General features: G+C 44.4%; 1 pseudogene; it reads left to right on the forward strand.

The window, feature by feature from the left end:
- LOC109310859 overlaps nt 1-25,757 on the forward strand; it is a 31,435-nt pseudogene that overhangs the window by 935 nt on the left and 4,743 nt on the right.

Below are 25,757 nucleotides of genomic sequence, written 5' to 3' on the forward strand. Positions count from 1 at the left end.
TGGAGCTGGGGTGAGCGGGGCAGTCGTGGCGGGGCTGGGGGAGCAGGGGGCTCATGACAGCATGGGGCAGCAGGGATCGCCCCCACCAGGCAGCACCCAGTGAGACCGGGCTGTTTTTTAAAGCACCAGGAGCTGCGGCCAGGTGGAGCAGCCATGGTGGGGGCTGGGGGAGCGGGTGAGGGTCGGGCGGCGCTGGGGAAGGCTGGGGGAGCAGGCAGGGGATGGAGCCTGACAGGGGTCCCCCCCATGGTCCGCTTCCCTCTCCTCCAGCCCCCTCCCCCACCCCCTACTTACCAGCTCAGAGTCTGGGTCCAGCTCCCTGCTGCAGCGGGTGGGGACTGCATGAATCACTGAAGCTCTCCAAATCTTTTTCAGATCAATATGGAGAATTTTGAATTGACTTGAACCTTTTAATTGGCCCCCTGATTCGATTTGGATTTGGAGATTTGGCCACTGAATTAGGCCAAATCTCCTCCAAATCGAATCAACATCCAAAGTTTCGCACAGCCCTACAGTTTGTGCTCTGAGGCAGGTGTAGTCTAGTTCAGGAATTGCCACCATTTTTGGGCAGAGTATTAAAAACACCTTCAAACTCGACTTTTAAGAGGTTGGCATGCCAAGGGTGGATGGCAGGGGAGTCAGAGAGGACCTGATCCTTGTTGTGGCAGCACAGCCCCAGCCCCCTCTACACCATCTGCCCTGAGGCGTGTGTGCCAAGCACAATGCCGTCTTATGCCATGCTCTGGCATGCATGCTGGAAATTTCCTACCCCATGTCTAGTCCCTGCCAACCTTTGTTTTTTTTTTCTCTGTTGCTGTTTTTTAACCTTCCCTATTGCAAGTCATACTTCATATCCATCCAATCATGCTGTGAATCCTGATACCTTGGTTTGGTTTTGTGGCAAAGAGTTCTCTCTCAGGTGCTTGATTTATTTAGTTGGTCTAATAAAAGATATCACATCTACCCAAAGAACTTTGTCTGCCTGATTTCCTCTGTAATCTAGTCAGGAAAGGTCGTGCTATGGTGGCCTTCTCAAGCTTTTCCCGCTGGAGTTCAAAAAATACCCTCTTAGCCACCAAGGAAGAACAGTTTGAATGACTGGAAAAGTGCACCTGCAAATGTCTTACCTGGAAAAGCAGAAGAAGCATGCATGGTATATTAATGATGTACATGGGAGGCATGTAGAAGTCATTCTTTCTTGGCTTGTTGTTTCTGCTTCATACTTAGCCAGTCAGATGGCAACACTGTTACAGGAGGCCACATGGTGTTTGATCCTTTATCCGGCGCTGAGAGTTCTGCACTGAGGTCTCAAAACTGAGAATTCCACTGCAGGTTTAGGACAGAAATCACTGATCTGTGGTGGCTTTAAATTGCTGTTTTGTCCTACATGCATCTAAAATAATAATGCAATAGTGAAAATTGTTCTCCTAAAACCCTTGGCTGGGCCAAATGCTAATTGGGAATAGGAACTCAGCCATGTAACAGAGCTATCCAGGACCAGGCTGCTTTTGGTCAAAGCTTAAATGCTTGGAGCTCATGGAATTTCTCCCAAGGTATAATAAGGTGAAATAATAAAAAGCAGGGTTTGGATAGGGTGGGACTATATTAAGTTGTGCTGGTCAGATCAGTACAGAATTCATTTGGCACAAGAACTGCTGTAGTCGTTTAAACCTCAAAGAGGAAAAAAAAAAGCCTCTCCAATCAAAGGCTATGGTTTTCTCCCAGCTTGTGATTTTTTTCCCCCTTAAAAATGCTTGTCAAAATGCCATGATGAAAAGCAGAAGGGTGAGGCAATCAGTACCAGGTATTCAATGATCTAGAGCAGGGGACAGTAAACTGTGGCCTCCAACTCCTTGCCAAGGTCACATAGATATATGCAGTGATCATACATTTAAAAGCCTGCCTCTATTGCCAGTTACAAACACAGTCTCAGTGGATAGAGAAGAGTGGTCCTTAACTGTTTTCTGTCCTATGGCTTGATCTTTTGCTCAGTAGTGAATAACTACAAATAACTAATATGTTTCAAGCAAGAATTTGATGTGGATATAATGCAATATGAACTGGAGACACTTATGTGCCATGGGCAATCAACAGCCACATTTCTTGGTGTCTTGTTGCTGAATGTGCATTAAACAGTGACTTTTGCTGGCATGTATGTAAAAGTTAAGATAAGAGGTAGATAAACAATGGATAGCCAGCTTTAAGGGTGAAACTCACAACAAAAATTGCACTGGACCTATTGGGCACCTATACACATGCAGTGAGGCTCCCCTGATGCACTGTAAAAACAGTGTGCTGGAACAAAGTCTGCTGGAGTGTGGTAATTACCATGCTGTAGCAGACTCCAGTGTCACATGTATCCCCACCCACGGTGAAATATGGCAATGAGGGCACTTTAACTAAAGCTCATTCAACTCCCCCCGCCCCCTTCCCCATTCCCGGAGGATATATATAAATGCCCATTGATACTATTTGTTGTATGTACCTGGTAGAACCTACAGGCTTCAGCTCAGTGTTAATCCTTTACCCATTGTACTTCAGACAGTAACTGTCAAAATTGATAATGTGTATGCCATGAACCCACCAAAGTTTGATAGAATTGAAGACTTGGCCATGCTGACCTACCTTCATGAACCTGCTGTTCTGTATAATCTCAAGGACTGCTACAGCTCTTGGATGATCTATGTAAGTGCCATCTCAGTGAAAGGGAAAACTCCTATTACACTAGGAAGAGGCACTTTAATGGCATTTCTATTCTTGTTTTATACAGCAGCTAATGTGCACTGTGCCTACTCAGGTCTCTTCTGTGTCACTGTCAATCCCTACAAGTGGCTCCCAGTGTACAACTCAGAGGTGGTCTTGGGTTACAGAGGCAAAAAGCGTCAAGAAGCCCCTCCCCACATCTTTTCCATCTCTGACAATGGCTCTCAATTTATGTTAACTGGTGAGTATTTAACATTAAAGGGATGTTACACTTAAGGAAAACCATGCCAGAAATGCTGTCACTACCAAACGCCGCACTTCTGTCACCATTCCATTGCACATTAGCTGCTCAGGCTCCTAACTCTGTAGCCTAATTACTACATAAACTGGGCTGGAATTCTAGAGACTCGTTTGTCTTAGTAGCAGGAAAAAACACACTCACCCACATATATTCATAAAACTTCCAAACTGATTTTCCTGAAAAAATTCAAAACTTCATAAACCTGAATGCTCTAGGATGCCTAGGTTTAGGATGCCTGCTTTTCGTCAGCTAAAACACAAAGTTTTTTTTGTTTGTTTTATGTTTACTTTTCCAGTGGAGAATCTGGTGCAGTAAAGACTGTGAATACGAAGCGTGTCATCCAGTTCTTTGCAACAGTTGCAACTAGTGGAGAAATTACCCAAAAAAGGGAAAAAGATGAAGGTAAGGGAAGTGGCACTTAGCAGGTGAAAGGGCCACTTTACAAGTGTGTAAACTTGTGACCACAAACTCTGCAACTAATATTCATAGTTTCATAGTTAGTAGGGTTGGAAGGGACCTGAGCAGATCATCAAGTCCAACCCCCTGCCATGGGCAGGAAAGAATGCTGGGATCCAACTACCCCGGTTAGGTGATTATCTAGCCTCCTTTTCAGGACTCCCAGGGTAGGAGCCAGCACCACTTCCCTTGGAAGTTGGTTCCAGATCCTAGCCACCCTGACTGTGAAGTAGCGCCTCCTGATATGTAGCCTGAATCTACTCTCGGTCAACTTATGGCCATTATTCCTTGTTACTCCCAGTAGTGCTTGGGGGAACAGGGAGTCTCCCATTGTCTGCTGGTCCCCCTTGGCCAGTTTATGGATGGCCACCAGATTCCCTCTCAGCCTTCTCTTGTGGAGGCTGAACAGGTTCAGGTCCAGTAGCCTCCGTTCATAAGGCCTGGCTTGCTGCCCCCTGATCATGTGAGTGGCCCTCCTCTGGACCCTCTCGATGCTGTCCACATCCTTTTGAAGTGCGGTGCCCAGAACTGGATGCAGTACACAACTGTGGTCTGACCAATATCACATAGAGGAGGAGGATCACCTCCTTGGACCTGCTCATGATGTATCTGTGGATGCATGACAAGGTGCGGTTAGCCTTCCCGACTGCGTTCCCACATTGGTGGCCCATGGTCATTTTGGAATCAATAATGACTCCAAGATCCTTTTCTGCCTTTGCACTGATGAGAAGGGAGCTCCCCAGCCTGTAGGTATGCTGCTGGTTCTTCCTCCCCAGGTGCATCACCTTGCACTTGTCAGTGTTGAATCCCATCCTGTTCTCATCTGCCCACCCTTGTAACCTGTCCAGATCTAGTTTCAGCATGCCCACTTCTCCCCACATTTTAGTGTCATCCATGAATTTGAACAAGGTGCTTTTTACCCTCTCGTCCAAGTCGCTGATGAAGATGTTGAACAGTGCGGGCCCGAGGACTGAGCCCTGGGGGACCCCGCTGCCCACATCCCTCCAGGTCGAAAATGACCTGTCCACCACAACTCTCTGGGTGTGGCCCTCCAGCCAATTTGCGACCTATCTGACCGTGTAGGCATTGACTCTACAGTTGCCTAATTTTTTAATGAGAATGGGGTGAGAGACTGTGTCAAAGGCCTTCCTAAAGTCCAGAAAGACTACGTCCACCACGACACCTGCATCCAAGGATTTTGTGACCTGGTTGTAGAAGGCCACAAGTTTGGTCTGACAGGACCTGCCTCTATTGAACCTGTGTTGGTTGCCCCTAAGCATAATCTCCCCTGCTGGTCCCTCACAGGTGTGCTCCTGGATAATTTTCCCCAGGACCGAGGTATGAGTAACGGGCCTGTAGTTAGAAACCAGAAGTGGTGAGACCATTATGTAGTTAATTTTAATCCCTCTCAGAAAACAAAAGTCTATCCAGACTGAAACTTATATCCATAGTATCTAAGTCAGGCTACAATTTGCAATCGGTACATATCTTCCTATGTGCATATTATGTGATTTTCCATATTTCTTCAATTATCTGACCTCATTATGAAGGATTTCAGGGTTCTGGGGTACAAGCTTAAGGAGATGTGGGGACAGGTGGTATTCTCCTCTCTTCTTCTGGTGAGTAGGCAGGGACAGTAACACAGGGCCTGCATTGGCGAGGTCAACCAGTGCTTATGCAGTTGGTACTGCCAGGCAGGCCTTGGGTTCCTAGATAATGACCTATGCTTTTGGGCGGGGGACTTGCTGAGGTGGGATGGGCTTCACCTCTCTCCTAAAGGCAAGCATGTCTTCTCTTCCAGGTTGGCTGATCTTGTACGGGGAGCTTTAAACTAGCCTCGCAAAGGGAGGGGGCCGCAAGAAGACGAGGAGACAGGTGACAAATGCAAGGAGTGCCCAGGTAAGAAACAGAGGTACAGACAGTATCCCAAACTGGGGGGTTGCACATGCAGCTAGGCAAGGCCTTAAATGCCTATATACCAATGCTTATAATATGGGGAATAAACAGGAGGAACTTGCCCTCAAAATAGCCAGTTCAGACCCAGACATAATAGGGCTTACAGAAACGTGGTGGGATTCATCCCATGACTGGGCAGTTAGCATTAGGGGCTACAGGCTTTACAGGCAGGATAGAGAAGGAAGGAAAGGTGTGGGTGTGGCGCTCTATATCAAGGAGCAATATACATCCTCTGCCAGCAGAATGGGGACAGAGGAGGGGCAAGGTGAAGTGCTCTGGGTCAAGATACAAGGTGGCTGTGGGGAGAGGGATCTAATGGTGGTGGTGTGTGGGAGCCGGCGGGCCAAGGAGCTGTGAAGTTGGCTGAGCGGCTCCCTTTCCGAGAACTCCCCTGGTGCAGAGCCGAAAGGGGAAGCAACCACTTACTGCTCACAGGTGCACGGCGGCCGCGCCTGGCTCAAAAGCCACACTGGAGCCAGAAGCAGAGGCGGAAGTGCCGCGGCAGGCAGTGGAGGCTGGTGAGGACGCGGAGGGGTGGATGCGCACCGCCTGAAGCAGGACGCGCACATTCTGGGGGCAGCGTCAGGGAACCGCCGAGGGTCCCGCGGCAGAGGCAGTGACCCAGAGAGGAGGCAGAGCGACTGCGGCGCGCGAGAGTGATGGGCTCCACGAAAAGTGCAGAAAGGCAAGCCCGGGCGGGTCACAAGGGGTGGCTGGGTGGCCAGTGAAGTCCCTGGTGCCGGGGCCACAGGGCACGCTCAGCAGGACTTTCTGAAGATGTCCACAGAACAAGGCTCCTGAGAAAAGGAACAGGGCCCTGTTCGAGGAGGGGCAGGACTCAAACACGACCGCTTAAGGTGGCAGCATTTTTGTTGGTTCCCCTCCGTTAAGCCTCATGAGGTTCTTGTGGACTCACGCGAGAGGAGTGGGGCAGGGAAGGAACCCCTGCCGTGGAGGCTCGGGTGAGGGTGTAGGGGTGGAGGAGCCCTCACTAGCTCACCGACAGATGCGAAGTCTCACTTCCGGATGTGCACGCGCCAGACAGTCCATCTGAACCAGAGAAATATCATCAAAGTCATGGCAGGTGAGCTCGGGGTGTGCAACACGGAAGGTGGGAATCGGGCATCCCAGAGGAGACCTGGCGAGCAAGCAGGGACACGTTAGCTAAAGCAGAGGGACATCTTTGCTACAGGGGGTCTACTACAGAACCCCCAACCAAGGGGAGGAGCTGGACCGGGAATTTTCGGGCCAACTCGCACAGGCACTTAAGGCAAGGGATGTAGTTGTCATGGGTGATTTAAATTACCCAGACATCTGCTGGGAGGAACAGTCAGCCAGGTTGGACCGTTCCAGGAGGTTCCTGGCCAACATACAGGACCTCCACTTAATTCAGGAGGTGCACAGTCCCACCAGAGGAAATGCCCTGTTGGACCCGGTCCTGGCCACAGGCGACGACCTGGTAAGGGGCCTCCAGGTCCTTGACCACCTCGGCGATAGCGATCATCGCTTGCTGGAATTCACCATCCAGTGCAGGGTGTCAAGGGCTTGCAGCAAGGCGGCAGCCCTAGACTTCAAGAGGGCCAACTTCAACCAGTTGAGATTAATGGGAGAGGCACTGGGGTTCTCAAGAGCAGGGGAGCTCAGTGTCCAAGATAAGTGGTCGTTCCTTAAGGAGACGATACTCAGGGCCCAAGGGGTAGCCATCCCAACAAAAAGCAAGGGGGGCAGGAGTGCCCAAAAGCCCTCCTGGCTCACCAAGGTTGTCCGGGAATGCCTGATTGCCAAAAAAGGCGACATACAACCGATGGAAGGGGGTGCTATCCCCAAAGAGGAGTATATCTCCTCTGCTTGGGCCTGTAGAGGGCTGTCAGGAAAGCTAAGGTGGATATAGAGCTAGGACTGGCATGCAAGATCAAAGATAATAAAAAGTCCTTTTTCAAATATATAGGAAGGATGAAGAAAGCACTGGGAAATGTGGGGTCCCTGCAGGATTCTCTGGGCAATTTGGTGGTTGCGCCAGAGGAGAAAGCAGACCTCTTTAACCAATTCTTCACCTCTGTTTTCTTGGGCAGGAACTGGGATTTCCCCACCGTGATGCAAGATGGACTCGAGGGGAACACCTCCAAACCTCAGGTTGGGGAGGACCGGGTTAGAGAGCTTCTGGAGGGGCTGGACGTGTTCAAAGTAGCGGGTCTAGATGCTCTCCACCCCAGGGTGTTGAGGGAGCTAGCAGGGGTTATTGCAGGGCCTTGGGCATGGCTTTACGAGTGCTCGTGGTGCTCGGGCCACGTGCCAGGTGATTGGAAGATAACCAACGTGGTCCCCATCTTTAAAAAAGTGAGGAGAGAGGACCTGGGCAACTATAGGCCTGTCAGTCTTACCTCAGTCATAGGGAAACTCTTTGAGAAGATCATCAAGGAGCACATCTGCGATGGGCTGGCTTCAGGGATGATGCTCAAGGGCAACCAGCACAGTTTCATTAGGGGCAGGTCATGTCAGACCAACCTGATTGCCTTTTATGATCAGGTCACAAAAGCATTGGATGCAGGTGTCACTGTAGATGTAGTCTTTCTGGACTTCAGCGAGGCCTTTGACACCATCTCCCACCCCATCCTCATTAAAAAACTAGGTGACTGTGGCATTGATGCCTACACAGTCAAATGGATTGCAGATTGGCTGAAGGGACATACTTAGAGGGTGGTCATGGACGGGTCATATTTGACCTGGGGGGAAGTGGGCAGCGGAGTCCCCCAGGGCTCGGTCCTTGGGCCTGTGCTGTTCAATTTCTTTATCAGTGACAACAGGGTGAAAAGCAACCTGTTTAAATTTGCTGATGATGCTAAAATTTGGGGTGAAGTAAGAGCATGCTAGTAGGGGGGGAAAGACTGCAGCAAGACCTGGATAGGTTGCAGGGGTGGGCTAACAAAAACAGGATGCACTTCAACACTGACAAGCGCAGGGTGCTACACTTGGGCAGTAGTAACCAGCAGCACACTTATAAGATGGGAAACTCCCTTCTTGAGAACATGGAGACAGAAAGGGAACTCGGAGTCATTATTGACTCCAAGATGAACATGGGCCAACAATGTGAGGTCACTGTTGGCAGGGCTAACCAGACTTTGTCATGCACCCGCAGGTGCATCTCAAGTAGTGCCAAGGAGGTGATCCTCCCCCTCTATGCGACACTGGTCAGGCCACAGCTGGAGTACTGCGGCCAGTTCTGTGCGCCCCACTTCAGGAGGGATGTGGACAACATTGAGAGGGTCCAGAGCAGGGCCACCCACATGATCCGGGGATAAGAGGGCAGACCCTACAATGAGAGACTGCGGGACCTGAACCTGTTCAGCCTTCACAAGCGAAGGCTGAGGGGGGACCTGGTGACTGTCTAGAAACTCACTGTGGGGGGACCAGAAGGGTTTGGGAGAGACCTTGTTTGCCGTAGCGCTTCCTGGCATAGCAAGGAATAATGGCCACAAGTTGTTGGAGAGTAGGTTTCGATTAGACATCCCTAAGAACTACTTCACAATCAGGGCGGCTAGGAGCTGGAACCAACTTCCAAGGGAAGTGGTGCTGGCTCCTACCCAGGGGGTCTAAATCAGATATAAAGTCTCTGTAGGGACTTGAAATAAATTTGTTATGCTGTATTGACCATTAATTGTTTTTCTATTTGTCAGGGTAAATTCATCTGAATTCATTTTGGTACCACTGGAGAGTTGGCCTCTGCTGATATTGAGACCTGTGAGTAAATGAGTGGGGTTAAGATTTGGGGTTTCTCCCCACAGTGTAGAGCAGCAAGAAAAAAATGGATGTGCATTTATATTGCAGATTTGGTGGAAAAGTCAAGAGTTACTTTGTAGCTGAAGGCTAAAAGGAGTTATCACATCTTCTATCAGATTCTCTCCAATAAGAAGCCTGAACTGATAGGTAGGAACAATACTCAATTCTGGCAGTGTTATTGTTGGACCAGTGCAGAAAAGTTTATCGTTGAACTCTTTTAGCTCTCTGATAGATGTTCAATGGAATTTAAAGGTGGTCAGAAATGTAGCTGACAGTCAGGATCATATTCAGAAGTGATACAAGGACTTGTATATAAATTTGCTTTAACTATGCAAATAATATTATTGTGAGCACCCTGAGGCAAGTACTATATCTTTTTATTCCATGTCTGCACAGCACCCAGTGCAATGGGTTCAGTAGTGGTGGTAGTAGAGGGTCCTAGGTTTTATGGTGATAGCAATAATAATATAGTTAAAGCAGTTAGCAATAATAAACTGGAGATGCTTCATATTCACAGTCTTTCCTGCACCAGATTCTCCACTGGAAAAGCAATAAGCAGTAATAATATACTTAATGCAGTATGAAACCCTTAGTATGAGCACAGCCATTTTTGGATATAAGTACTTCATTCTGATTTATTACTTTTAGTACATGAAAGGGAATAAACTGTGCCGATATACAGCACTGTGATCATGGTCAATATAATTAAACCTGGCAAAAACTCCCCACAGTCTACACAGATTCACTGATACAGTTGCTGCATGCCTTATTGAGTCAGTGAAGTTAACAGATACTATCTTACACATCACCCCTCTATTTGGCCCTGAAATTCTGTCTAATTCATATGGGCCAACTCCGAGATCCTGAATAAAAAAATTGTGTGTTTTATAGATTCTTTCTGTGGAGTATGAGAGCAGTAGGTTTTAAGCAGTGTCAAGAGCACTTTATTATTGGTGTTCTGGATGTGGCTCTTTGTTGCCCATTTGAGGTCAGTAAACCCAGGCCCAAATCCAACATGCTCTTTAGGGACATTATCTGTATTTACATACATGGATGGCATTTAGTGCCACTTACATGTTTTTTAGATCCACCTGCCCCTGTAAAACTTGAATTGGCCTTCTGAGAACGCTCAGGGAGAATTTGCTGTAGCACTTACACTCTATTGTGTTCTTATTCTGCTTAGGAAGGCATATAACTCTGGGTAAATCCATAAAAAGTTAGTCAGAAAAGAACTGTTACTAGTGACTGTTAGGAGGAAGAGGGTTCTTCTGCCTTAAAGTCCAATGGCTTAATACTTAAAGTACTTTCCCAGGGAGGGGAAAACAAGGTTCAAGGCCCCCTCATCCAAGCAGTGTTTGAACCCACATTTCCTACTTTTTAGCAGAGATCTCTAGCTACAGGCCCAGGACACCCTCCATCCACTTGTTGAAACTGATGTTTTGGGCAACCAAGTGAGAAATATTCATAGAGTGAACAAGAGGGAGACTCAGTCTATGGCAAAGTGAAATGGGCACTGCCTTCTGCTCCCAGTAGTGGTTCTACATTTTACATTAAATAGTCATTGGTAAAAGGGACAAACAGTTACAGTGGTCCATTCAGCAGATACAGACCAAAGCACTTGGAGTAACTACTGCTCAGGATATTCCCAGACAGTGGATTTAAATCTAGATCTCAGTCACATGGTTACATACTTTCTTGTTTATAAGAAAGAGCCATGCCAACACAATTCTGGTAGATGTCAGGACCCCTGAGAAGCTATGGGTTATCACAGAAAATGTGTTGTGCTTTTCCAACACACTTTGGGTAGAATTCTGCTCTCTCTACTAGGAATTTTTATTACTTATGTGCCCAGAGGAATTCTATTCATGGACACATAGCCCTGTTGCACATAGATGAATATGCCTGTCTAGTCACATAGACTGAGCACATGCAGTAGCACCCATACCATGTATGCACACACTTTGTGCACATGTAATGTTGTTAGATGCCTGAAAATGGAGTTGACTGAAACCAATGACTACTGAATTTAGGAACAGATTAAAGTTGGATCAGTTATGGTTCTTCTCTTCCCCCCATAATTCAGTGGTCAAGGTGCTAGGAAGCTAGAAATCCTAGGTTCTAGGCCCTCCTCACCCAGAGGGGCTTAAACCTGGGTTCTTACAACTTTCTAGCATAGCACCCTAACCACCATGCCATCTCCACTTGTTTTGGAGCTGATTCACTCATACAGCCATTGGATAATATGGAGGAACTACAGTACAAGGGGAAGTTTCTATCCCATTAGGAAGAAGGCCTAAGCTAGAACCAGGTGCCTTCTCCTTTATAGGATGGTAGCCCCTTCACTGGCCACATCTACACGTGCATTAAGGCACTTCTCCTAATGCACATTAAATTTAGTATCTCTGGGCACTTTTAGACCTGCTCCAGAGGTGGGGGAGGGGTGGTACTTTAATTAGAGCTGCTCCAAGAGCTGCTTTAATTAAAGCGCCTCCGTGTCTCATATATCAGCATCCCGGTACTTAAAATGTTGGTGGAGGTACTTGAATTAAAGCTCATTTGACAAGTTTTAGTTCAAGGGACCCCACCACCTGTTTTAGGCATGGAAACACTGATACACAAGACACAGGAGACTGCTAGAGTGGTAATTGCCACGCTCCAGCAGACTTGATCAATTGAGTCTGCATGGACATGCTGGAATTCCAGTGCGTCAGAGCAGCCTTTGTACTCTGTGCTCATGTACCTCCAGTGTGAGGTACTAAACAAAAGTGCATTAGGCTTCCTTAATACTCAGTAATGAATGTGCACAGTTTTTAAGTGATGCTTAATGTGCAGTAGCTTATTTTACTGTTCATTAGTGTAATAGCAAAATTTTTTACATGATGCTTTAAGGTGCAGTAAAATAGGCTATTGCACGTTAAAGCATATGGGTAGACACACCCACTGAGCCACACCCCTTCCAGCTTGTTTTTCTTTTCACCGCGGCATACATCTCCTACAGACCTCCTTCTCATAGCTTCCCAGGGGATCAGCTTCAAAAGACAGGCCTGTAGAAAGGCCTGGGTAACAGCTGACTTGGGGCATGGTGGTTAGAGCACTGTGCTAGGAAATCAGGATAGGCCATTATTAAAACATCATCTAGGTAAGGGAAATCTAAAACCCTGAATTTTCAGCTTCCAAGGTGAGTGCCCTTAGCCAGAGCTGACCCGAGCAGGGTGCAGGGCCTGGGCCAAATCAGCTCATGCAGGGCCCTGCCCCCGCTCCAATCCAAGCCCTGGACCTGAAGAAGCTGTTGCCACCACCACCATCGGCAGGGGGTTTTGGGGGGATAGTGACCGGTTTGGATGCAGAGCCATCACTCTGCTTGGATCTGCGCCGCTGCTGCTTTGCCCCACTCCGTGGGGCCCCCCAAAGGGCAGTACCCGGGGTGGTTGCCCCAATTTGCCCCCCACCCAGCGACAGCCCTGTCCTCAGCTGAGGAGGGGGGGGAAGGAAATGGAAGCTCTCTCCCATTTGCTTTGCTGCGAGTCTGCACATCTACATCATTATCCCACTGCACATGACTACATGTCCAGGAACATAATTTCTCTGGCCATAAAAGTGCTCAAAAATACCCTGCAGATGACCAAAATATAGCACTTACATGACAGGTAAAGAATAGAAATTCGCTATATAAACACGTGCAGATTCGAGCTAAGACTGTAACCTAAAAGACATTTCTTTGAAGAGGGCTTGCTCTCTGTCCACCCACAATGAAATGCAGCCCTTAGTTCATACCAAGCTAGATGAATATATCAACTTTCAGCGCTATCCTGAATTCTTCAGCTCTCTTAATGAAAGACAGAGCATGAGAAGTTTCTTTTTGACTTGATGTTCTTGTAACAAGCAACTAATTTTTAGAGCTCAAAACAAGAAAAAAAATTATGTGAAACAAAACAAGAAAAAAAATTATGTGAAAGCTTTTGCTGAGCATTTTTTCCAGTTTCTGTTGGTAATACCTGAAATTGTCCTGTCAGCTCTGTTAACCCTTTGCTTTGGATCTTAGAGATGCTTCTCATCACAACCAACCCATATAACTACCCATTTATCAGCCAGGGTGAGATCACAATGCCAAGCACTGACAACACAGAGGGGCTTATAGGAACAGATGTGAGTAAAGCTAATGATGAAACATTGCTAAAAGCTAATGTCACTATTATGTGCACAAGTGACATTTACAAAGCTGTGTGGGGGCAATTTTTGACATGGTGGAATAGGATCACCAAGGTCAATGCATACCTGTCAGAAGTTAAAATAGAGGAGGAGAGTGACAGTACTCCCAACTTTTAACCCAGTAGCCATATGGCGATAGTACTCAGCCAGGGAGAGGGATACTCAGACTCTAGCCTGGGGGCAGAAAATTATTTTGGCTGGAGGGCCACTTACCGAGTTTTGGCAAGCTGTCAAAGGCTGTGTGGCCCTCGACAGGTGCCTTGCCCCCTGGTTGTCATCTTGTGACCGGAAGTCCTGCCCCCTATACCCTGACCTTTGCCGCCAGAAATCCCTCTCCTTGCCCTTGGAAGTAGTCCTTTCAGCCAGGGGTTTTGCTATCTGGGAACTAGAAAAATACCAAATTATATTCTAAAAATTAAACATCTACAACATTAATTCGATTAAAAATATATGTTTTTGTCCTGATTTACATGTGTTTGTGTTACTGATATAAACATTTTCCTTACTGTATCATGAAATGAATTTGCCATTCAAACGAGATTTAGCCCAAAAGTGGTATTCGGAAAAAAGCAAAATGATAACGTGTTTCAGTTTAGCAAAGGTAAAGGTTTTGTGGTAGGCCAGCACTCAGGATTTGGGTGATAAACATTTTTGTGAATCATTTTATCTACAAGTTAATCAGATTAGCCTTTCTCATTTAATATCTGTACTTTTTACTTCATTTTAGACCAGGAAGTTCAGAGTTCCATGAGTTTTTTAGAAAAACTTCATCAGAATTTTAAACTCAATGAAGCTCCTGTATGGATTCAGGCTGAGCTCTTGGTAGCAGTCTGAAGTGCCTTTTGTTTATGGCTGCTTACAGACATGAGAGAAAATGCCTTACTTTAAGCTCAGCGTACCCTTGTGCCGAGTGCAGCGCATGCCCAGAAGAGGTATTGCATTACTTTGACCTTTGCCTCCCAATGCCTGTATAGATTGGACACTTCAGTGGGGCTTTTTGGGGTTTTAACTAATAAGTGATTGAATCAGCTATTAGATAAAAGTACCGCAAAGCCCCTCTGAAGTGCCCAATCTATACAGATGCTATGGACTAGCTCTGTCCACTCCCGTTAAAATCTAGGCTGTTTATTTTCCTGATTTATTTCCAGGTGTTTTACAAATGTGTCCTTTCCATTGTTTTGTAGAGGCTGACAAAGCAGCTTATCTAATGGGCCTGAACTCAGCAGACTTGGTGATAGCCCTGTTCTTTCCCAGGGTGAAAGTGGGAAATGAATATGTTACAAAGAGTCAAACTGTGGATCAGGTAAGTGCCTTCGTGCACATGGTGAGGAGTTTTACTTCAGCTAGGTAGAACCTAACAGCATTTTCACACTTAATTGTCTTGCCTGTCTCTGCAGGTGCACCATGCAGTAAATGCTGTTTCCAAATCAGTGTATGAAAAGCTGTTCTTCTGGATGGTAGCCCACATCAACCAACATCTAGATACTAAGTTGTCAAGACAGCACTTCATTGGTGTCTTAGACATTGCTGGTTTTGAGATTTTGGAGGTTTGTATGTACACTATGTTCTTAGAACTTTGACTTTTTTTAAAGGCTACTCCATACCAGCTGACCTCCATGCCCTACCTCAGTAACTTGGCTAACTGCTGAATAGCTTTGAGACAAATGGGTTACAGCTACATGAGATGCTGACTGTGAAGAAGTTACTGCACAGCCATTTAGTACTTGTATAGCGATGTACTAAATGACTGCACAGTAACCAAAACTTTTTCATGATGCTGACTGTACAGTAGCCCAAGACTACTGCGCAATAGTATCATGTCACACTTTCTGCCATGTGATGCTACTACATAGTAGTCATGGGCTACTGTGGAGTCAGCACTTCATGTAGATGTGGCTATGGAGCAGGAATTCTGCCACTAGTGAGCTAACCCACTCTACAGCTGCTTTGGTAGCCTGTGGGCTGGAAAAAAGACCATCAGGCAGGGGAATGAATTAGAGGAAGGATAGGAGACCATCTAGCTACATCTGCCTCCTGCTTCCAAAGATACAAAGATCCTTCAAAGAGCATCCTTGCCCTGGTCTATTTAAATCATCTTGTGGGCAGCATTAAGAAACTAGCTCTGATCTCAGTCCAAAGCTGGCTGTATTTGATTCGGATTCAGACTTGGCCCGATTTGGGGGACAGTGATTTGATTAGTTGATTCAGATCACTGTCCCAATTCAGTTCAGCTGAATCCAGATCTGAACATTCAATGGTAATTCAGAGAATCAGTGATTTGGCCATTGACATGGCTTCAAATGTTTTTTTTTACATACCTCAAGGTACCAGGAGCGGCTTGTGAAAGCTGAGATGATGGGGTGGATAGAACATCCCAAAGGAGCATGGGGGGCAGCCCTGTGTGCTCAGCAGCAGACCCCCTCCAGCCCCCCCAGCTTGGCATTCAGCCACAGGTGGATTCCAGGTGCTTCCCCAGACCCAGGAGGCACCAGTCGCTGAGCTTCAGGGCACGGGGAGGGTCCCCTTCATGCTCTGCAGCAGAACTAGAAGTGGACTGGAAGTGCTTCTGGTCCACTTCTGAGTCCTCTACCGAGCGCACTGGAGACCCCTCTGTGCTCCCATGAGACGCTTCACGCACCTCATAAGCACGCTTCATTGCAGTGTTCATGAGCCACCTGGTACCTTGAAGTATGTAGAAAAAACATTTAAAGCTGTGTCTATGTCCGAATCATCAAATCTCTCCGAATCTCTTCAAAATGATTCGGAGCATTCTGATTTGATTTGAAGAGATTAAAGGGTCTCCTGAATCAATTCGGTTTCAGAGATTCAGCTGCTGAATCAGGCTGAATCTCCACTGAATTGAATCAGCGAACGAAGCTTTGCACAGCCCTACTCTGCACTCATGGAGTAGGGTGGGGAGGTTTTAGAAAAAATAGAAGAGAGCGATTATGAAACCTAAGAAATGTAGAACTGGAAGGGATTCAAATTTGCAGTGAGACAGGATCAAGAAGAAAACATTCCTAGTCCGTCCCTAGCAGAGAGGTTTGTCTAACTGCTCCTTAAAAACTTTCAATAATTTTAAGAGATCCCTCGCCTTAGTGTTTTTGTGAACTAAATAGACTGGAACTCATTCTGGTAGTATTAATTTGTTAATTTTATTGTTAGTTCAACAGCTTCAAGCAGCTGTGTATCAACTTTGCCAATGAGAAACTGCAACCGTTTTTCAACTATTACATGTTCGTGCTGGAGCAGGAGGAGTACAAGAAGGAAGGAATTGAATGGACATTCACTGATTTTGGGATGGACCGGGCTGCCTGTGTTGAGCTCATTGAGAAGGTACATTTTTCCCACAGCTCATTACAGACATCTGTTCCTTTACTCAGAAGAAAAGCTTGATTTCGTCATATCTAGAGCTTAGCTAGATCTATCTTTTTTCTGTTCAGCCCATGGGCATTTTCTCCATCCTGGAAAAGGAGTGCGTATTTCCCAAGGCAACTGACACTTCCTTCAGGAACAAGCTGTATGACCAACATCTTGGCAAATCTAGCAGCTTCCAGAAACCTAAGCCTGCCGAAGGAAAGGCTGAGGCCCACTTCTCCCTGGTGCACTATGCAGGCATGGTAGACTACAACATCACTGGCTGGCTTGATAAGAACAAGGACCCGCTGAATGAAACTGTTGTAGGGCTGTACCAGAAAGCATCAATGAAGCTTTTGTGTGCTCTTTTTGCTACCTTTGCTTCTACAGAAGATGGTAAGATAAAGAAACTGCTTTTTCTCTCCTATTTGCTTATGACAAATCTTTGGCATAGAACTGTGCTCATGGCCATATGGTTGTATTATATATATTATACATACGGGCTGCATCTACATAGGATGCTTACTGGGCAGTAGCTCGTTACTACTGCACAGTAGCATCGTGAGGCACAAACCATGATGCAATGCTGCTGTATAGTAGAAATGAGCTACTGTGCAGTCAGCATCACCAGGAAGCAATGCACAGTCATTTAGTAATGACTGCACAGTAACAACTGCACAGTAACAACTGTGCAGTCAGCATCTCATGTAGATGTGGCCACAGTGGTAAGTGTTGGTGACAGTGCTACACCAACACTACAAATTGCATTTTCATCTCCTTTTCCAGCTGAAGGTGGTGGTAAGAAGAAAGCAGCTAAGAAGAAGGGCTCTTCCTTCGAAACTGTGTCTGCACTTTTCTGGGTAGGTAGTGTCTCTAGCAAAGAATTACACATCTAGGTGCAGGAACGATATAAAGAAAGGACATGCTGCAAGGCTTTTCTGTAGTAGCTTATAGTTCTTATTTGGTCTGTCAAGTTGTTTGTAGCAGCTTCCAAGAAACTTCAGAAAAACACATACTTCTATGGGAGGAGCACATCTGAGTCTCTGTATCGGTTAATTAAGATTTTGTCCTGCTTTCAGTGAGCTCTGCCATTTATACACCTTCAAGTTTAGATCAATGGAGGCAAAATGAATTAATCTGGTTTGCCCAAAGTTACATACTCTCAAGGCTTAGTCTCGAGGTTCTCTGGCTGTGGTCACTAAGGCAGTGGCCACTGGTTACGGTCGTTTTTAAAAACAATGTGTTGAAGAGAAGTGATAATCTAAAATATTCAGCTTTTTGAAATTCTTTCAGAGGAGTTGAACTTCACAATTAGAAACAGGTTGGCTCCTTCTTATCAAACTTGTAGTTTTAGTCTAATAAAAAACTCCAGCTATATTAAGCCAATTCTATGGGCATTGGTGAGATGAACTGCCACCAGGGACTGTCACACAGAGTAGATAACTAGATAGCTAGATAGATAGTAGGGCTGTGTGAAATTTCACCTGGTGTTTCATTTGAAAGCTGTTTCACTGTGTTTCAACCTTGAAACTGTGAAATCAAAATGAAACAAAAGCCTTCAAAACAGCATCAAAATGAAACAAGGGCACTCAAAACATTTTGAAAGTTTCAAAATGTTTCACTTTTCGAAGCCAGGCTTACTTGGATTCAGCGCGGGCAGCACTGGTCTTCCCAGCGCCGGCTGTGGAATAGCTTATGGGTGAAACATCAAAACAGTATCGAAACAGCGAAACAGTTTTGACTAAATGAAATGGAGCAGTGCTTACAAAACAACCCTAATAGATAGATATGTGTGTGCATGCATATATATATGCACACATGTACATGCACATACCATATTTTCTTACATATAGCAAATCCTCAAATATAATAAACACCTTGTGTTTTTGAAAGGCAGAATGAAGAAAACAGATTTTTTCCAGAGTTAGTGCTGTACAGAGCAGGGACAGAGGTTAATTTTCAAGCAATTCACCTTCCCTTTCTTACATGACTAAAGTTGAATCCCTAGTTGCTAGTGAAGACTGGTCTCCATGGGTGGATATGTGATTTTAAAAATTGCTAAGAAGTTTGGCTAAACAGCAAAGGAGTCTGAGCTAAAGAGCTAGCTATAAAACAGAGACCCTGGAGCAGCTATCAGACAACAAAATTCCCCTAAAACAGGTTAGCTTGATTAATGGAATATCAAGACCACTTTCAAGGAGAGACAATTGTTAACAACTGTAGAGGGAAGAACAATGAACCTTTTAGTCAGTTGACTTCCTCAGCTGCTTGATCATTAATACCACAACTGCTGCAGGTAGAGCTGTAATCAAACCAGGGTACTTCCAACTCCAGGCAGAAAATTAGCTCCCCCACTTAATACATGCACCCCCAATTTTGAGGGGGCTCATTTTGGGGGAAAAAAGGCATATGTGTGTGAGAAAATATGGTAAATCTAGGATATACCACAAATAGAACAGTTCCAGCTGATTTTGTGCCATAGGACTTTTCTGTTAAAGCCCAACACTAGGTATCTGGTGTGGCTATAGTTTGAGATAAGTTCACCTTAATGCATTAAAAATGTCTTCCATTAAATTTCTTCATTAAATCATCCATTTAATTAGCAAAATTCTATTTATAATTAGCTATCTCACCCCCTATTCATGCTTATTATCTTTCAATTTGCCAGACCTTAAATTAATTTTGTATCACTTTTCTAGTTATCAAGATTGTCTTCCTTTCTCACTAGGCCTGATGTCTAGGAGGTAAATAGCTTCTAGTGTTTGTCCCTGGAATACTCTGCATTCATAAAATCATACAATCATATAGAATTATGGTTGGAAAGGTCATCTAATCCAACCCCTTGCTCAAAGCAGGACCACCCCCAACTATATAAACCTAGCCAAGGCTTTGTCTACCCAGGTCTTAACCTGATGCAGGTACAAAATCATAAAATAACATATAATCACTGAAATAAAACTGACAATACATAATAAAAAGATATATTGTGAGGATATTTCATATTACAGATAGACATTATAATGCAATGAAAGATAGGAAAATATCTTGTTAGACGTTTATGAAACAATGATTTCATTTTATATGTGTTTTATAGGCAAACCTGAATAAGTTGATGTCCAACTAACAGACAACTCACCCACACTTTGTGCGGTGCATCATTCCCAATGAAACAAAGATACCAGGTATGGTAAGATACCAACTATATTTTATGGATTACCAGTAAGATTTTAACACCACATTAGAAAGACCAATGTGACAATCTGTTGTTCTAGCACAGGTTTGATGGATCACAAGCTTGTTCGGCAGTAACTGAGGTGTAATGGAGTACTTGAAGGCATTCGAATCTGTAGGAAAGGATTTCCAAACAGGATCTTATATATTTTAAACAGGGGATTTTAAACAGAGGTAGGTAATAAATGTTCTTGGGTTTGTATCAAGCACTATTGATTTCACTATTTCATTATTGATTTCATTTTTTGATTTAGCAACTATGGGAAGTGTGGGGATATATTCAACAGAGATGCCTACCTGTGTTCCTCTTCAGTAGCCATAAACAAGGCACTCAGTCCTCCTGTAAATACCTGCCTCAAAACCATTGGACAGTACCTATTTTTGTGAATATTCTGATTCTTTGCATGAATTCTTATAATTGACCAAAGTCCATATTTCATCATTCCACTGAATAACAGCTGTTTTTGCAACCAAATGATTATTTTTTTTGCCAAGGAAAATTGTCTTTTTAGTTTTCAGAAGTCCTTATAATGTATGTGGTGGGCCCTGCCACATCAGCTGCATCCGGACATGCAGGGGCATGCTCTTGCAGCAGCACAAATTGCTGCAGAAGAGAAGACTGAGGGGGCATTTGACAGCACCCTTTAACTACCTGAAGGGTGGTTCCAAAGAGGATAGAGCTAAACTGTTGTTAGTGGTGACAGATGACGGAACAAGGAGCAATGGTCTCAAGTTGTAGCAAGGGAGATTTAGGTTGGATATTAGGAAAAACCTTCTTACTAGGAGGTTATCTAGAGAGGTGGTGGAATCTCCATCTTGGAGGTTTTTAAGTCCTGGCTCAACAAAGCCTTGGCTGGAATGATCTGGTTGGGGATGGTCCTGCTTTGAGCAGGGGTTTGGACTAGATGACCTCCTGAGGTCCCTTCCAACCCTAATTTTCTATAATTTTAGGATTCTATATTTTCAAAAAGAGGTTGGATAAGCACTGATCACATATGATTTAGAACAGGGATTTAGGGCAGGGATGTCTAACTGGTAGCTCCACATGTGGGACCAGCATGTGACTAAAAGGCTGGCTGTGGCCTGCAAGTAATTTATATGCAGGCCTAGGTAGCTGCCTCTCTCATTGCCAGGCAGCAGGGAAAGAACTGGGGTCTGGTCATTGCCAGCACTGCCTGCACAGTAGAAGGTGGCAGATTGCTGTCTGTATGCTGCTGGCAGGCTGCAGGGGGTCTGTGTGACACCAGTGCAGCCTGTGAGGCTGGGAGGATTGTGTGCCACCAGTGCAGTCTACATGGTTGGGGGAAACCTGTGAGGGAGGGGGTTGCCCTGCAGAGTGCTGCCTTCTCAGTATGTCCCCCAGAGGTTGCATGCCAGCACCACGTAAGACTTTACACCATACCAAAGTTGGGCAGGCCTGGTTTAGGAGTAGTCTGGAGTGGTTTGTGAAAATCAACAGTTGAGAGTCCAGGAGATCCCTGCTCCCCGCCATACACTGGAAATTAGAAGGACCAGGCTCAGCAACAGATAGATAAAAGTGAGCTCAAAAAGTGGCTCGTTTGTGAAACAGGATTAAAGAGCTGGGACAAGTTCATGAAAGAGATGAGATGGCAAAAAGGAGAGTTGTGACCTTTCAGTTAGGGTGTGTGATATGTGGGGTTGTTACTGCAGACCCAAGATTACAGTGCAGAATGGAGCTTGTCTGCTTTTCCCATGCTTCTGGGCTTTGCAGGTTGTCACATGGGGGTAGGAAGGAATTTTTCTCCTACTATTGTTACAATTGACAGGTTTAATTTATTCCCCTTCCTCAGAAGCACTGGGTGTTGGCTTCAGCCAAAGCTAAAGATTTTGACTGGGGTTTGCCATGCTTCTACTGGGACTGAAACCTGAAGTTGCTTGCTTAGATGTGTCACATCTCCTTTCAGAGTCAGACTGATCACCACATTTGGGGTCATAAAGGAATTTTATCCTGTGGTTAGATTGGCATGTACTCTGGGGTTTTTTTGCCTTCCTCTGCAGTGGATGCTGTTGTCTTCTTGCTGGGATCTCTTGAGTGTACGTTAACAATTACAGGTTCCATCCCCAGTTGTACTAGATGATTTCTTGAGGTCCCTTCCAGCCTCACTTAGCTATGATAATCAGCAAAGGTAAATCATTGACAGTGCCCTCATACCCCTGCTTTAAGTGTGGCAAGTTAGGGTGTTCTTGAAGTTTTTGGCACTGTGTTCCCCAAATGTATCTGTAGCTAGGAAGACTATATGACCAGGGGAACAGAAGGAGAGAGGCGGCATTGCCATCATATACTGATTTAAAGAGATCATTGCTGGACTGTGTCTGGTTTTTATGTCAAGACTACAAAAAGGATATTGAAAAACTTTAAAGTGCTCAGAAAAGTGATACAAAATTAATTTAAGGTCTGGCAAACCTTCTTTGTAACTAGAGACACTTAAGAAGCCAATCTATTTTGTTTATACAAGAAGAGGTTATACATTTTGATCATAGGTTCATGAGCATCTACCTGGGGTAGGGATTACTGACTGTTAGAGGGGTTTTTAATTTAGCAGAGAGCCAGTAGATAGTGGCTGCATTTACATGAGTGGTAGACTGAATAGTTGTTACTATGCAGTCACTGAGTACTTGCATAAGCGTTACTACACAGTACCATTGCCACACAGTTTTTCTGACACTACTGCGCAGTAGCAACAAGCTGCTGTGCAGTCGCTCATTGCTACTGTGCAGTAGCGCCATGTCATGGTTAGTGCCTGGCAACACTACTGCGTGGTAGCAATGAGCTACAGAGCAGTAGCTCATTGCTATTGTGCTGTAGCATCTCACGTTGATGTACCCTGTGGGCATGTCTACATGTGCATTTATGCCAATTTAAATTTACTGTGCAGTAAGTTACTGCTCAGTAAGCAGGAATAGGTCAGCATCTATATGTGCAGGTGTTAAAACACATTAACACTATGCGTGGACTGTTAGTCCCAAGTCCACACACACAGTATTACTGCACAGTAAGGCATCTACACATGCATTACTGTGTAGTAACTAATCGGGCATAAATTTGATACCTGTATGATGCAGATATCAAATTTATGATCAAATCAGCATAAGTCACCATATTTACTGCGCAGTATGCGGGTGCATGTGTAGATGCATGCCCTTACTGTGCAGTAATTTTAGAAATGAGGTACAATACTTTAACAGTGAGAGTAATTAACCATTTGAACAACTTTCTAAAGAGTATGGTGGATTCTCCATCACATAAAATTGTTAAATCAAGTTTGGATTTGTCTTTCCAAACAATATGCTCTTGTTTAGTCACAGAATATTCTTTGAACGCATAAGCCATAAGTGTGTGGTTCTGTAACCTATGCTGTGCAGAAGGGCAGAGTAAATAGTGGCCCCTTCTAGTCTTAAAATCTTACTTGTATAAAAAAAAGTATTTAAAAATGGACGGTCCTTTTATCTTAAAATCTGCGAACCTCTGAATCTACATTGGCACCTCTTAATTGCCTGGATGTCTTAGATCAAAAGAGTGTGAGCCAGGATAGCATAACATTTCAAGACTGAAGAAGTCAGACTATGCATCCCATCAGTTACAGAATGGGATGTCACTGTCTGCTATACTCTATGGCTGTCAAACACAGCAGTGTCTCCTTAGTCTTCCATCAGATGCAGTCAATTGTGAGAGGGTGTGCAAGCAGGAAGCTTCTTTTTTCTCTTCAAGCCGACAGTGATTCTCATGGTACTCTTTGTGCCAAGGAAGGATGAATTTGTTTTCTTTCTTCAAACTGACAGGTATCGGATTCTGAATGCTAGTGCCATCCCAGAGGGACAGTTTATCGATAGTAGGAAAGCCTGTGAAAAGTTGCTGGCATCCATTGAGACTGACCATACTCAGTACAAATCTGGACATACTAAAGTAAAGGGTTTTTTTGTATAGCAAGAATTAATTAGTTACATTACAAATTAGAAACCCTGGACATTGTTGGCCTCTTCTATCATTTAATTTCAGGTGTTCTTCAAAGCTGGTTTGCTGGGCCTCTTGGAAGAGATGTGAGAGGATCGCTTGGCGCACCTTATTACTCACACTCAGGCTGTGTGCAGAGGTTTTCTCATGAGAGCTGAATTCCAAAAAATATTGGAGAGAAGGTGGAAGTGTTTGCCTCTTCTGGCAAATATATCCCTTCAGCGATGTATTTTTTTTCTGGCAATAATTGGTTTATTTCAGGGAATCCATTTTCTGCATCCAATACAACATTTGGGCATTCATGAATGTCAAGCACTGGCCCTGGATAAAGTTGTACTTTAAGATCAGGCCTTTGCTGAGAAGTGCAGAGACAGAAAAAGAAATGGCCACCATGAAGGAAGAATTTGAGAGAACAAAAGAAGAGCTTGCTAAATCAGAAGCAAAAAAGAAGGAATTGGAAGAAAAAATGGTGGTCCTGATGCAAGAAAACAATGATCTGTAGCTCCAAGTGCAAGCTGTATGTGATTCACAACAACCTTCTGTTTCTTCAGTTACCATCAGTTATTTCTGATGCCTGGGAAGATGGCTAATTAAAAAATGAGTTAAAGTGCTAACTTGTATGTTAAGTGAGTGATTCGTGAAAACAAAAATTATTATGAAAAATGTATATTTTCTTTGTTTAATGAGTAATGATCAAACTTCAAACTGTTTTCTCTAAAAAGGAAACTGAAAATCTGGCTGATGCTGAAGAAAGATGCTATCAGTTGTTCAAAATGAAATTCCAGTTTGAGGCTAAAATTAAGGAGTTCAGTGAAAGATTAGAGGTTGAAGAAGAGATGAATGCTGAGCTGACAGCCAAAAAGAGGAAACTAGAGGATGAATGTTTAGAGTTGAAGAAAGATATTGATGATATTGAGTTAACCTTAGACAAGGTAGAAAAGGAAAAACAAGCCACAGATAACAAGGTATTCTCCTTACATGCTTCGTTTTTCTATTTTTTATAACAACTGTCGTGTATAATAAGATGCAAATAGCAATAAAAACAACCGAAGCAGAAAATACAATAAAATTGAGGGCTTAAGTTTTAAACAGCCAGCTCCCATTGTGCATGTAATCCAGCGCTCAACACAGAGAACTGGCTAATAATGGGAATTGTCTTATGTTTTATCTATGAAATTACTTCTGTGGTTTAGAGAAAGGGAACATGCAGACCAGAATATGTAGCTTGATCATGTAACAGGATTTATTTAATTATTTTAATGGCCAGTAATGTGTTTATTGTCTTTCAGAGTCACCAATCTGCCTTTTGTAGGTTCCGTTTATTCTGCCTTTTTGTAGGTTAAAAATTTAACTGAAGAAATGGCAGTTTTGGATGAAACAACTGTGAAGTTAACCAAGGAAAAGAAAGCCCTCCAAGAGGCCCACCAGCAGGTACTGGATGATATGCAAATTGAAGAGGACAAAGTCAGCACACTCACAAAAGCCAAGACAAAACTGGAACAGCAAGTTGATGATGTGAGCATACTCTACCCAAGGGATATGTATATCTTTCCTTGACAAAGTCTCTCAGACTGATCCCAAATGGTTTGTGTTATAGCTGGAAGGATTCCTAGACCAGAAAAGAAAAGTGTGCATGGATCTGGAAAGATCAAAGAGAAAGCTTGAAGCAGACTTGAAGCTTACATAGGAAACCATAATGGATCTAGAGAATGATAAGCAACAGTTGGATGAAAAACTAAAAAAGTATGAGATACAAAATTAACTGACTCATTTACTTACATATTTTAAAATATA

The sequence above is a fragment of the Crocodylus porosus genome, unplaced genomic scaffold (assembly GCF_001723895.1).
Source record: "Crocodylus porosus isolate Cpor-Errol unplaced genomic scaffold, CroPor_comp1, whole genome shotgun sequence".
NCBI classification, from domain to species: Eukaryota; Metazoa; Chordata; order Crocodylia; family Crocodylidae; genus Crocodylus; species Crocodylus porosus.